Here is a 15,481-nt window from a genome sequence, read left to right as displayed (position 1 = left end):
TGAGCAAAGGGTCTGGCACCCACTAGACAACTGGAAGTTTTGCTGAATGACTACTGGATCACATGCTGTCGCCACAATTAAAAGCCAGCACACTGAGACTGGCAGGTTCGTTTAAGTAACCCAAAACACGTTCTGACAAGGAGAACTGCTTAGAGCAGAATGCATTCTACCTTGGAAGGTGATGAGCTACCCATCCCTAGAGGTGCCCAATAGGAAGAGGACTGGACATTGTGCAGGGTGGGAAATGGATGAGGAGATTCCTGCCCTAAGGAAAAGCTCAGACCACCAGCCCCTAAGTGCTGAGAGCCACGGCCGAGTCTGTATGGCCCCTGGCATTTTGCCAACAGTATTGATTGACAGGTGAGGCATTACTATCCGCCTCTGCCGCAACTTTTGAGTTCTCGCACTATTTTGGAGTTCTCGTGGGGATTTCCGGGGATTCCCCGAGAGTTCCCATTGGTTGGGGAAGTGCAGGAGGAGGGATTTCCGGGAGAGATATTTCCGGCTGGGGGTTCCTGGACAAGCCTCTTGGCGTTCGGGAGGATTCCCCGGGAGCTGTGTGAAGTGTTTTCCTGCAGTTCAAAAATAAAGTTTGTTCCTGCTTCAGTGGCTCGTGATTTGTGCCCAGCCAGACTGCGGCACCTAAGGACAGTTCCTGCTCTGGGGCTTCCCAGTCAGAAGACAAGGTAAGAGCAATGATTATCAGATGCTGATGGATTCACAGTCATAATTCCAGAGTCTGGCACTTAGCTTAATCTGAAAATATTTGCCAACCTATTATGAATAACAATATTTGCAGCTTAAAATGCCGACCCTCCGCAGTTCAGGAGTGAGAAGCTGTGCTCCACTCAGACAAAGATGTACGCACTACCATTAGAGCAAATTGACACAGCAGGCTGACAAGGCTAATTGTGGGAATCTCAGTCACATTTGCCACCCCAGGGGCCACTTTGATAACTTGGCTAAATAAACACAGGAAGGTCCAGGAAGAGTTTACAGTGCATCTGGATGAGGGGAATTTTCTAGCCCCCATCCCAGCTCCCTGTCATGGACTGAAGTTTTAAATCCTCCCAAATTCATATAATAGAATCTAACCCTCAATGTGATGATGTTTGGAGGTGGAGCCTTCATGAATAGAGTTGGAATTCTTATAAAAGGGGCTCCAGAGACCTCTTTGCCTTTTCTGCTTCATGAGGATACAATGAGAAGTTGGTAGTCTGTAACCCGAAAAATCAATCTGTCTGTCAGCCTCGTCAGAACCAATCATGCTGGCCCCCTGACCTTGGATTTCCAGCCTCCAGATCTGTGAGAAATAAATTCTTGTTGTTGAGAAGCCACGCAGTTTATGGAAGTTTGTCAGAGAAGACTAAAAGGAATAAGATATTCCCCTTACCCATCTCCCATAGACCCTGTTCGTTGTTGTGGGGTCTGTATTAGGGTTGTCTAGAGGAAAAGAAGCAATAGAATACATATGTATAAGCGGGGACTTATCCACATGGTATTGTTATATTGTGTGCATGTACAAAGATGTGACAATAAATCCCATCATTATGTACAACTATAATGCACCAATAAAAACATGGGGAAAAAAGAGGGGATTTATTAGATTGGCTTACATGATCAAAGGCTGGAGAGTCCCTCAATGGCCATCCACAAGCCAGATGGAGAGCTGCTCACTCCAAGAAGCTGGAACCTCAGAACAAGAGGGACCCACGAGGCTGCCCCAATCTGAAGGGGAAGGCCTGGAAGCTCCCTGGTGTGAGTCCCTACTGAAGGGTGGAGGAAGATGGAGTCTGATGTCTGGGAGTGATGGCAGTGACCATGGACCACTCAGGAATGGTCAAGTTTGTGTACGTGCTGATGGGCTTTCTCCTTCTTCCTCTTTGGTCACCAAATTCAGGGGGTTCCTAGTCCCCACCTCAGTATGCTGTCCCACATGCCAGTGGTCACTGAAAACATCCTCACAGACATGCCCTGAAGTGCACTTTACTCATTTCCTAGGCATCTTGCAATCCAACCACATTGCACTCAAGATTCACCATCACGAGTCTGCCCTTGTCGATTGACGCCTGTCACATCTCCTTAAACTATGCTCTAATTCCAGCTCCGGGGTGGAGGCAAAGTTTTGTTTTTGTTTTGTTTTGAGCAATGCTTACTCTTCTCCTGATATCCCATAACTTCACTACTACAATGGAGACTCAATAACACTTAAATACTTATTAAGTCAATAAAGGTTACATTCTATGATAAAGGAATAACAAAGGAAACTAAGATCTGTTTAATGTATGTGCATATATGCAAAACAAACTCTTAATAAAATAGAAAGTACTCATTACAATCCTCATTTCTGTAACTGGCCATACGGTTGTAGCTGGTATTTATAAATGCCTTCTTCTATTACCCCTTCTGCAGTTCCTCTGCTTTCAGCAAGCACCTTAGCAGGTCTTGGTTCTTTACTGGGAGGGGTGACCCACACCTTTGTACCTGAAGGTTCAGAGCCATTCAACATCCTGCCTGGATTGTGTGGTTGTAGTTTCCCATTAACCTTAATAATAGGACATGGTAATATTCTGAGAGACCCTAAGGGATCCCCTGCACTTCACATACTTTTCTTACTTCCATGGTAGAGTAGTAGTCCAATCCCCACCCCCAACAGCCCACAGTGGTCTGGATCAGTCACCCCTACCAACACCTTAATTACCTTAGCCTATTGACTCAGAGACATGAGGAGCCCAAAGTGGCCAAGAGGACACCTTAACTTACAGTTCAACAGAAGCATCGTTGTGCTTCCTAGTAAAAGCATCCCTGCTCTGGAACTGAGACTTCTAGGCCAGCAGAGCATAAGGTTGCAGGTTCAGGAAGCAAAAATTTTGCTACCGGGTCACTGGGGGTAATGGTGAATGATACAATTCACCATTTATGAAGCTGAATCCTGGATACTGAGGAAACGGTACAATACTTTGAACATTGATTCAAAGAATATACATCCCACTGGAGAACCTCGCCCTAGCCCTGCAAGGCACTGCCCCCTAACTGGCACTGTAACGGCATCTTCAAAAGGACTTTCCACTATTCTATCAAACAAACTGCTTCAGAATGGTAGGGAACATGGAAAGTTCAGTGAATCCCATGAGCACCAGCCCATTGTCACACCTCTTTGCCTGTGAAGTGAGTTCCTTGGTCAGAAGCACTCCTGTGTAGAACAGCATGATGGTGGATAAGGCATTCTGTAAGATCATGGCAGAAGGATAACTGGCAGGAAAGGCAAATTCTTACCTAGAAAAGTGTCTATTCCAGTAAGAACTTGTCCAATGTCATAAACCTGCCACCAGGTTTCTGGCTGATCACCCTGGGGCAACAAGGTCATATCAGGGGCTGTGTTTGCCTCTGCTACTGGCAGACTGGGTACTCAGCAGTGGTTATAGCCAGCTCAGCCTTGGTGAGTGGAAGTTGAAGTTACCGAGCCCATGCATAAACTCCGTCCCTGCCACCATGGTCACTTTGTTCATGAGACCATTAGGCAATGACAGGAATGGGTGGAGAAAGAAGGTTAACTGCTATTCATAGATCAAGTCATCCTATCCACTTTATTAACGAGCTCCTCTGCTAAGGAGGCAAGTGAGCATTTACATGGGACACAAATATCTTTACATCCTTTGTCTATTTGCCTCTTCCCCAAATCTCTTTGTCCCCAATTTTCCAATCATGGTCCAAGTTCCTGATCATCCAGCCAAACCATCTGCTATGAACCAAACCACAGCTTATGAACCAGTATATAGTAACACATCTGGTCATTTTTCTTTCCAAGCAAAATGTACAACCAGATGCACTGCCCAAAGTTCTGCCCACTGAGAAGATTTCCCTTCATTGCTGTTCTTCAGGGATGTCCCAGATAGGGGATGATATGCTGCAGCTCTTCACTTTTGGGTGGTACCCACACATCGTGCAGAACCATCTGTAATCCATCTGTAAATCAAGTCTTCCCTTCTTCTATCAACTGATCATATGGTATACCCCATGAGACCATAGGGTCATGCTGGGGCACAGAAGGCATTGCAGCAGGAGAAGGAACCATGGGCATTTGGGCCACTTCATGCAACGTACTTGTGCCTTCAGGACTCACCCAGGCCCGATTACATTTGTACACTTCCATTTAATGATGGATTGCAGCTGTGGACATCCAACTTTATCACTTGTTGAGTCAGATAACACCCAGTCCATGATGGGCAGCTCAGGTTGCATAACTCTGTATTCCAGGGTCAAGTGTTCAGCTTCCACGAAGGCCCAGTAGCAGGCCAAGAGCTGCTTCTCAAAGGCAGATATCTACAAAGGGTGGCAGGGCCTTGCTGCAAAATCCCAAGGGCCTCCTCCCCCTCCTGCCATGGGGACCTACCAAAGGTTCCAAACAGCATCACTTTCTGCCACCGTCACCTCAAATATCACTGGGTTTGCTGGATCAAATGGCAAGCACCCTTAGGAGTAGCCTGGACCTATTGTTAAAGTCTTTTCCTGTTGTGGGCCCCACCCAAAATTAGCAGTTTTTCAAGTTCCTTGGTAGATGGGCCAGAGTAACACATCTAAGTGAGATATTTGCTGCCTCCAGAATTCAAATAGGCCTACTAGGTGTTGCACTTCTTTCTTGGTTGTAAGAGGGGCCAGATGTAACAACTTATCCTTCTTCTGAGAAGGGATATCTTAGAATGCCCCACACCACTGGACTTGTAGAAATTTACCTGAGGAAGAAGGCCCTTGAATTTTAGTCGGATTTATTTCCCATCTTCCAACATACAAATGCTTTATCAAGTCCAGAATGGTTCCTACCTCTCACTCACTTGGTCCAAATAGCTCAATGCCACCAATGTACTGATCAGTGGGATACCTCGTGGAGAGTTGATTGCGATCCCTGTAAACTAAGTTATGACACAGGGCTGGAGAGCTGATGTGCTCCCGAGGTCAGTCAGTGAAGGTATATTGCTGGCCTTGCCAGCTGAAAGCAAATTGCTTCTAGTGGGTCTTATGGATAGATTATGGAGAAAAAAACATTTGCCAGATAAATGTCTACATACCAGATACCGGGAGATATGATAATCTGCTCAAGCAAGGAAACCACATCTGGTATAACAGCTGCAATTGGAGTCGCCACCTGATTAAGCTTGCAATAATCAACTGTCATTCTCCAAGATCCATCTGTCTTCTGCACGGGCCAAATAGGAGAGTTAAATGGGAATGGGGTGGGAACTGCATTCACATATTTTAAGTCCTTGATAGTGGCATTAATCTCTGATCCCTCCAGGGATGTGATATTGTTTTTGACTTACTATTTTCCCAGGTAGAAGCAGCTCTAATGGCTTCCCTTTTGCCTTTACCACCCTAACAGACCTCACTCTACAGGTTAGGGAATCAATGTGGGGACTCTGCCAAGTTCTTAGTTTATCTATCCTGATTATGCATTCTGGATCTAGAGAAATAAGTACAGGATAAGTTCAGGGACCCAGAAGACCCACGGTGGGTCAGAGCTTGGCTAAAACTCCATTGATCGCCTGACCTCCATAAACCACTAATCTGACTAAAGGAACACAATAATGTTTTGGATCTCCTGAAATCAATGTCAGTTCAAAGCCAGTGTACAGTAGCCTCCAAAAGGTATGAAGATAATGATGATGATTCCTCAATGTACAGTTATCCTGGCAAAAGGTCCCTTTGAGGAAGGGTGGGAGAAAGCTTTAATGGTAAAATATTTTGGTAATGTGCCAGGGTTCTTTCTCAAGGCTACGTGGCCCCTGCTTCATTCTGGGTCTATAAATTGGCTAAAGTCTGGGAATTGGTTAAGAGGTCATGATTCTTTGTTGTTATGACTCAAGATAGACTTTCATTCATTTGGCCTAGAAATTTTCGGTTTATGCAGATCAAGTAAGAATTCACTGTCTATGCACTTCTGGGAACACAATGATTAATTAGCCAATGCCATAGATCCGCCCTTTCTCTTTGGTTTTGGGTGAGTAGTAGATGAGGTAAGCACCCTGTTCATTGCTTCTCCTTTGCTGCCCATTATGGTAAGTACAGCCACCTTACCTTTGCACTCCAGGATCCAATTATACTCACTGCATTTAAGTTTCCCAGTTGAGTGACTGCAGCTCCCACAGTAAGGTCTGGTATACAGAGAAGAGCAATGACAGAGCTCTTCAAGGACGTTGGTACCACCCTTACAAAACTGTTTCTTACAGTACTGATGAAGGGCAAATCTTCTGGACTCTCTCAGTATGGAGGAGAAGGTCTTACATGGCAAATTCATTCCAGCATTCCAATCTCCCGGAGCCTCTGAATCCCATCATCAATAGTAAACCAAGGGCCATCACATATTTCCAGCTCATTCACAGTAGGCCATTTTTTGATCCATATTTTAACCAGCCAACCAAATAAACCATTAGTATCTTTTTAAAACTTTGTGAACTGAGACATTAAATCCAAAATCTCTGCTTAATGGGCACATATCATTTAAATTCAGCCTCACCCAATTTTATATTCCTTCCACCATTATCCCACACCCTTAAAATCCATTTCCAAACATGTTCCCCAGACCTCTGCTTGTCTGCGTTAGAAAAATCAAGAAGTTCCTTTGGAGTATAACCCAACTTCTCAAGAGTCACATTGTGTGCCTTGTCTCTAGGGGTCTGCCAAGACTGGAGTCTGGTGATAGGTCCAGAGGCAAAAATGGATGGTGAGGGTGAGTCCTGAGGAGTATCAGCATGCATTGATTGGCAGCCACATCATGGAAGGTTATTTACTGTTTCCATGAAGGATCAGCTCCCTCCGGGAGAGGTGGAGAGGCCAATACACAGGGGACCGGGTGGGGGGAGATGCTGCTTCCTCTGGCAAAATAAACTCAACAGAATTTATGAGGTCAGTGTCCCTAGCCTCATCAGGGTCCTCCCACATAGCTCCACCCCAATTTATAGGACCCCATTCATTTCAAATAGTACTCTCACTTTAACTTCAGATACCGTCAGAGGATGAGAGTTTAGCTTTCATTGTAGCTCAGCTAGTTGCATGATGAGGGCTTGTGTTTGTTTTTCATCCTATGGCTATAGGAGAAAAGATCCTCCTTTAAGGCCCACTTAAGAACACTATAGGTGGTTTATGACATCTGGAGCTGGGAAATTAAATTTCTGATCTCATTCTTTCCCATTGCTACTTAATCCAGCAATGCCAATAGCAATCAACCAACATCATGATGTGACCAGAGTCCTAGGTCAGAGGCCCGATTCTGGGAATCCAAAAAAATCAAGTCTGGCCACTCACCTAAAAAGACAAACAGAAAGGTAATGAAGAAAAGCAGGAAAGAAACTTGAATCATTGTAGCTTCTCCAAAAAGACAAGATGACTCACATCCTTAGCCCTCTCTTTGAAGGACTGACAATGACTTTGAGGTTTTATAGAATGTGGAATGAGTACAAGGGCTGGGGGTTTGCATAGCTGGGGGCTTCTCACAGATGATCTTGATCAGGTGTGGTCTGTCCACCATCATCTCAGGATGGGTCAGGGAAGGCCTTTTCAGAGATAAGAAAGTTGCTGTTGCCTGGAGGGGCAGGTAGCTTCTATTCACCACAAGATATTAACAGATCTTACCTATTGTTCCTGGAATCCAAGGAGACTCTTTGAAAAGGAGACAGATGCAAAATGGAGACAGAGATGTCAAGTCCTTAATTTTGCTTTTAGTCACCCATCGGATATTTGAAGGCAACAGAGTCTAACGTCCTTGTTATAACTGTATTCCTTGGTTTTTCCAGAAATGTTCAAAAGTATCATACATAGTCACTAAATGCCATACCTCTTATAAGGGACAAATTAGGAGCATCAAATGCATTCACTTTGTGTATCTCTTTAAGTAGTTCCTGACATGGATCATCAGTGCTTTCTATGCTAATAGAAGCAGAATCTCTAGCAACTTTAGCTCTAATCAATTTAGAGAGTCAACTTCAGAAACCACAAAACCAATTAAAGAAATCCATGCTCACGATTGGTTTCTCTAGAACCATTCTTGATACCAAAATCTGTATTAGGTTTCTCTAGAGGAAAAGAACCAATAGAATATATACAATTATAAAAGGGGTTTATTAGATTGGTTTATATAATCAGAGGCTGGGTAATCCCACAATAGCCACCTACACATGGAAGAGCCAGAGAAACCAGTAGCTGTTCAGTCCAAGAAGTTGTCACCTCAGAACATGAACAACCAATGATGCAGCCCCAGGCCAAAGCTGAAGGCCTGGAAGTTCCCTGGAGACTTGCTGGTGAGAGTCTACTTTGGAAAGCTATAGAACCTAGAGTCTGATGTCCACAGGTGATGGCAGAGGCAACAGATGCACCTGTTCAAGAAAAATCAAACTTGCATCAAAGGTGTGGCTTCCTCCTTCTTCCACTTTTGTTCCATCCAAGACCCCAGCCTATCTCGGATGGCATTGTTCACACTCAGGGCGAGTCTTCCTGTCAGTTGGCAATCCCGCATGCCAGTGGTCTCTGGAAACACCCTGATAGACACACCAGAAGTTTACTTTACTCATTTCCTAGGTGTCTCTCAATCCTATCAAGTCCACAATCAAGATTCACCATCACAGGGTTCCTGGACTGTTTTTCCTTGGGTGTCTAAGTGATACCTGGGACATCTGCATAACCAGGTGCGGGTCTGGAAAGACCCTGGGGGTTGTGGGATAAAGGCTATGGGCTAAAATGGTGACCATGATCTCTGGAGTTCCTAGGCATTAAGTTCCACACATTTATGGAGGAGGGATCTCTCTTCCCCAAGGCACATCTCTTTCCCAAGGAATGGCCAAACAGCCACCCTGAGCTCTGTATCCTCAAGAAGAGATTTCTTCACAGAACAGGGGCAAGAGGAGGCATGCGGCTGGGAAGGGCCTCCCAGTAGCATGTGGCAAAATATGCAACTCAAGGCACCTTAGGAATGAAAGGAAACTCATGATCTGTCATTACTGCTTCAGGGACAGCTTGATTCAAGGCTCATTGCTTCTGAGTTGGTGCCATCCCTCAGCTGCACAGCTTCCCGCTCACACCCCAACACCCGGGATGCTGAAGCAAGAGCTCTTTCTGGAGTTTCAGGGGTCCTCAACTCTCTCATTGGCCCAACTTATATCTTCTCTAAACTTTCATTGTGACCAGGGGCTTGGAATATGACAACTGGCCGCACCCACAGCGCGAGAGCAGAGAAAGATGGCTTCCCAAAGGAAAGCGGGGTTGCTGGTATTCGCTTTCCATCAATATGACAAAATATCTGAGAAAATCAACTTACGAGGTTTAATTTGGCTGGCAGTTTCAGAGGTTTCCATCCATGGTTGCTTGGCCCTGTCACTTTGGGACTGGCAGATCACTGTGGTGGAGCAAAGCTGCTTACTTCATGGTCACTGGGAAGCAAAGAAAGAGAAATGAAGAGCCAGCTTCTTGGACTGAGCAGCGACTGGTTCCTCTGGCTCTCCAGCCTGCAGATGAGTACGGTGGGCCTATCCAGCCTCTGATCGTATAAGTCAATCTACTATATATATAAATTATAAAATTTATCGTACATATGATCTCTGGGTAATCCTAATACAGATATTGTTCCCAGGAATGGTTCTAGAGAAACCAAAGTTCAACCAAAGGATGAATTTCTTTAATTGGTTCAGAGCACGTCTTTAAATGCTTAACTTCTTCCCACTAGGCCCCACCACAAGCTCTCAATAGCTCCTTCAACCAGGGACCAAGCCTTCGACACACTGTCCTTTGAAGGACACTTAAAATCAAAATCATAACAGTGTTCTTATAAGAAAGGGAATAGATGCTGAGCAGAAGAAAATGTTCCATTAAGGGAGAAGAAAAGGAAAGAATAAGAGGCAACTACCTTGGTTGGTCCAGCAAGCCAACCATGAAACCTGGGGTTCCTAGAAATGCTCTTGTCAAAAGGAAGTGCTGGGGGCCACTGTAGACAGACTTAGAGCAGGGAGAGGAGGTCCAAGAAGCTCTGGCCTGTCCACAGTAATGCCGATGGGGCTGAGGATGTAGCTCAGTGGTAGAGCATGTGCTCAGTATGCACCAGGCCCCGGGTTCAAATCCTGGAAACACCACCACCACCACCCCTGCCGCAAAATGCTTATACTTCAATTATCCAGAATTTTTCTCCATCAAGAATTAATAGAATGATTAAGGAAAAGCCTCTCTTGGGCTTGAGGACAGTAAAGGGCAATCATTAGTGTAACAGTGCCCTGGTGAAGCCTTGGTCTCACCTGCTCAGCACGGCTGGTCTCTGGGGCAGGTCTCGCTTTCCTTCTCCTTCATTCCATGGGTTTGCTCAGGTACCTGCCATCACCAGACCCTGTTCTCCCCACCACAGTTCAGCATGGTCCTCACTCTCCAGAGCTCACATTCAACTTGGGGAAGGCAGTCCACAGGGAATGGTTCAGATCAAGATGCACGGACAGAAGGAAATAAAACAAGGTGAGAAGAGAGTGAAATGCCAGGAAAGCAAGGCCCTTTGGAGAAGGGAGTCTGGGAAGGCCTCCCTGAGGAGGGCACCTCCACTGAGCACCAAAGGGCAAGAAGGAATCACCATGCAAAGATCCAGGCAAAGAATGCCTGGATTCTTTTTTCCTCTCACTCTCTTAGAGCGAATCATGAATGTGCTGCAGGCAGAGGGGACAGGCAGAGCAAAGGCACAGAGGGCGGAGGGGAAGCTGGGCACTGAGGGGCTGCCTGGGGCCCTGCAGTAGCATCCTGGCCCCCACAGCGAGCCTGCCCCTGCTCCCTGATCACACTGTACATGGGAACCAGAGACAGAGCCTGGGATGGCTCACTGGAGTTGAACAGAAAACCCAGAAGGTCATTCATTTTCAAGGTGGCTCCCCAAACAAGGAAGTGGACTTTTAAAGCAAACAAACGACAAACCACCACTGAGTTGTTAAGTTGACCAAATGTATTATTTCTTACCCAGAATATCACCCTTTAAATCCCCAGCAGGAAGGAGCAGGACCGTAGGTGTCTTGTCAATTTCCTCTTTGACTTTAGGCAAGAGTCTGACCTGGTTAGGATCACCAACAGGTGTGAAGATGGCCTCTAGCCAGGTTGGCCCACTCAGATGTGTGACCTTCTGGAGTCTCAGGTGGACCTCCACAGAGCCCATCCTGCTGAGAAGCTCCAGCCTACAGCACACTCGTGATTCGCTCTAGGAGAGAGTGAGAGGAAAAAAAAAAAAGATTGAAACCAGATCAATACAGATAGGGATGGATAGATAGATGACAGGTAGATAGGTGATCAATTATAGATAGATAAAGTGATAGAGATAATAGCTGCCATTCTGACTGGAGTGAGATGATATCTTAGAGTAGTTTTAATTTGCATTTCTCTAATTGCTAGAGATGATGAACATTTTTTCATATACTTGTTAATTGATTGTATGTCCTCTTCTGACAAGTGTCTGTTCAGGTCCTTGTGATAGAGATAGATGATAGATACAGATGACTGAGACAGACTGATGATAGATACAGAAATTTGAAGTTATCTTCTGAAAATGAAGAGCCCTCTACCACTATGGTTCCTGATAGGGAAGATTTAGGGGTTTCCATGAGTTGCTGAGCGCCTCGCTTTTGCTGAGGCTGGCTTTGAACTGGTGATCCTCCGGCCTCAACCTCCCATGCCACCAGGATTACAGGTGTGTGCCACTGTGGCCAACGGAAGGCAGCATTTCTGTTACCTGAGAAGCCACCAGGCACAGTGCCCCATGGCTCTGGGGCATTTGGCAGGGATGGTCACAGTAAAAGTAAGAGAGGCACAGCAGCAGGCTACCAAACTTCAGTCCCACCCACCTGCAGATGAGGCAGCTGCACACCTGGGAGCCTGGATCTAGATGGTCAGCAACATCTGTGGATGTTGGAGTGGGGTCTGGGCAGTTGTGAAGGCAGCCAGGCATGGGACACTTTGCAGGTGATCTTACTCAGTGTTTAGAATGCCCCGTTTGCCCAACTGTGAATCTGGAATGGCACAGACTCTGCCTGTGTTGCTGGGCTTGGCTGTCACTCAACATTCAACAGAGATGTTTGGAGTACATGCTCTGTGCCAGGCTTCAAGATCATGAGAGACAGGGTAGATGCAGGAGAAATGCTCTGCTGCTGGCCTCAGCACATGAGGACATTGGTTTGTGGTGGTGGTGTTCCCACCTTTCCTCCATCAGTCTGTTTATCTCCCCTAGGACATGAAGCCCACTCTGAGGGCAGAGACTATGCATGGCTTAAAACGGTGTGTCACTCCCCAAACCAGCACAGGGCTTGAAAAAAACCACATGCTCCAATGCTTAATTATTTTATAAAGGATCTTTCAATATTACAGGGATAGGAGCGTGTGATGACCAGATCTGCTTTGATTTACCCAGACAGAGCCTGGTACAGTGTGGCACTGCTAGGGAAGACCTGAAAGGCTCTAGAATAAAGGGAGGACAGATGAGATAGGCCACCAACCTCAGAGGTCTTTTCAGAGTCCAGAGATTTTCTAAGACATACCCCTCCCTCTTCATCTAGAAAGTCTGGGCCCCCGCTGCCCAACCTTGCCCACTTCTATGAGCTCTCAGCTCTGTCCTCACAGACCCAAATCCCACTTCCTAGAAGGTCACTGCTCTATGGCCTCCCAGTCCAAGTTCATTGCCCCTAACCGTAGGTCTGGCCGGGCTAGCTCCTTGACAAGCAGTAGTCAACAGACTCCCATGCTTGGGAGTGGTATGACCTACATGCCCAGTGCCCAGTCTGCCCCTTCCTCCTTCTCCAGGTGGGTTTGGGCACCCTGAGTTGGAGGGCACAATGGGAGCTTGCCTGGCCCGTCAGCCCCAGGTGGGAGGGGCCTGCATTGCACAATGTGCTCCTGGGGCCCTCAGTTTCTGTTCTGTATTTTTACATTGTAATTATTTCATATATGGCCTTCTGATGGACTCATTTACTGAGAAGCTAAAGATACCCTTTAAGGCCTAAAAATAAACCTGAACTGCTAAAAATTCAGCATTTCTCTCCCTCGCCTCCACCAGCTGGGCCTGTCTGCTTTCACTGCAACACCATCAGGAGCTACAAACAAGATTTACAAAAGCGAGCAAGTTTACACGGGCCTGATTAGCAGATTCTCTTTTATCTTCAATTTGCCAAAACATTTTGGAGTTGTTATTATTGAGACTTTCTTTCTCTCTCCCTTTCTTTCCTTCCTCCCTCCCTCTCTCTTTTCTTCCTTTCCCTTCTTTTTCTTCTCCCATCCCCCTCACTTTTTTCCCAGTCACTTCAGTTTTGTGACTTGTGTGACTTTATTTTAGTATTTGGAAAAGTTTTACCCAAATTCTGTCTTCCCCTATTTTCTCCCTCTGATCTGTTACACCCTCCTCTTCTATCTTTAATTATTTTAAGACACTCCCCCAATGTCTACGAATACCCTGTGAATCGCCTGAAGGCCAGTTAAGAACAAACCTGCTAAACCAATAAATTACATTTGCCCTCATTTCCAGAGGAACCCTTTTACATAAATATCTGCTATAGGAATAAATCAGATAAATTAATAAGTACTCCCTCCTCCCTCCAAACCAAACAGTGAACAGTAATGGTTATCAGACCAGTTAAAAGAATAAACCTATTAAATAAATAAATTTGCTCTACACCAATTTATGTCACCAATGTACTTAAGGGGAAACCTTTTAAAGGAGTAGATTTACAGTGCACACACAGATCTCCACTGGGTATGTGTAATTATGCATAAGAAAGGCATTACTTTTAAAGTGGATGAATGGGCGATACTTTTTTGATTTACTGTTTGAAACAGAAAAATGGTAATGGCATGAAATAAGCGTTTGCAAACCCATTTTGGAAGACAGGAAATGCTTGATTTACCTAGGGCACCCATCATGTTCTGTATTTCAGATCGAAGGAGATAAATGGCAAGGCAAATGGATATTTGGGGGGAAATCTATAGCCTTTCTGTCAACTCTGCAAGTGAAATGTTTGGAATAAAAATGCAGTGTCTAAGCATAAGGGAAGAAGGCATGATTTATCTGCAAACTGGCAAATGCAAGTGGGCAATGCTTACCTGGGAAGGTGAGGACTTCAGACATGAGGGACCCCAGGTCCCATACACAGATCCTGATGTCATTAGATAAGAAATCTGGTATCCAACTAGTCCTGCCCTTTCCCCCACGGCACCTAAAGGATGACTCCATTGCTGTTCTTATTCTGATCTCTTCCTTGTCCTTAAAAACCCTTCCCAGCCCGGCATGGTGGCTCAAGCCTGTAATCCAAGTGGCTCGGGAGACTGAGGCAGGAAGATTGCAAGTTCGAGGTTAGCCTCAGCAATTCAGAGAGGCCCTAAACAATCAGTGAGACCCTGTCTCCAAATAAAATACAAAAAAGGGCTAGGGATGTGGCTGAGTGCCCCTTGGTTCAATCCCCAGTATCTTAAAAAAAAAAAAAAAAACCCTCCCACCCATAACACCATGTATCAAAAGAAAAGATGGCTGTTGGGTGTTTTATAAAATGGTAGAACATTATTTTCACTGAGACCATGAGGCCATAGGCATCATTCACTAATCAATACCATGTCCAAGTCTTTGTCTAATACTACCTGTGTTCTAATACCACCTGTGGGACTTGTTACCCGCTGCTCAGTCTCCTACAGGACTTCTGCTCTTAATATAGCTCAGTATCTTCCAAAGTAGAAATCAATGTCCAGAAACAAATTGGGTAAGGACCTTAGGAATCATGTCTACAATCATATAGAACATTGAAAATACAGCTCAAACCCCCTTTTCCTAAATAGCATTCTGCTTTCCTGAATTACCTGAATCATTTCAGTAACTATTTCCTTTTGGACACAGCCTCGGAGATGCAGTGTCATGCAGGATGGGATCAGGGCCCAGATTTCAATTGCAGCTCTGCTTGTCAATCGCTGGATCCGTAATTTTCTCTGAGGTTAATTTTCCACATCTTCATAGCCAGTGATGATTAAAGGAAATAATGAGATAAAGCGACTGCCCATGTTGGGTAGTCAGTAAATAGTGACATCTACTACTTTGTTGATTTTATCATTAGGGGAATAAACTAAGTGCATTAACCAGGTGACAGAATGCATGCTCAGCTTTGTTCTAGGTGCTCTGACAACTGAGAGAACTAAATGCTCTGCCTTGAAATTACATTTGTTCTTATATATAGGTCATATTAAGTTATATCCATTTGTGCTACCACAGCTCAGAGAGAAGGGATGGGACCTGACTAGTGAGTTGAGTCAAGATAAAGACTAGAGAGTATTCCAGACAATGGACACAGCCCAGGCAAAGGCCTGGGGGCAGAAATGTCCATGGACAAGGTGTGTTAGCTTTCTGTAACTATAACAAAATACCTAAGATAATAAGCTTATAAAGAGAAAATGTTTACTTTGGCTCATGGTTTCAAAGTTTCATGACTGAGTGGACCCACTGATTTTA

Source organism: Marmota monax, unplaced genomic scaffold (genome assembly GCF_021218885.2).
Source record: "Marmota monax isolate L192 unplaced genomic scaffold, Marmota_monax_Labrador192_F-V1.1 WCK01_AAM20220418_F8-fsc00101, whole genome shotgun sequence".
Taxonomy (NCBI): Eukaryota; Metazoa; Chordata; class Mammalia; order Rodentia; family Sciuridae; genus Marmota; species Marmota monax.
The sequence above is the reverse complement of the archived record's forward strand: the minus strand, read 5'-3'. Positions refer to the sequence as shown.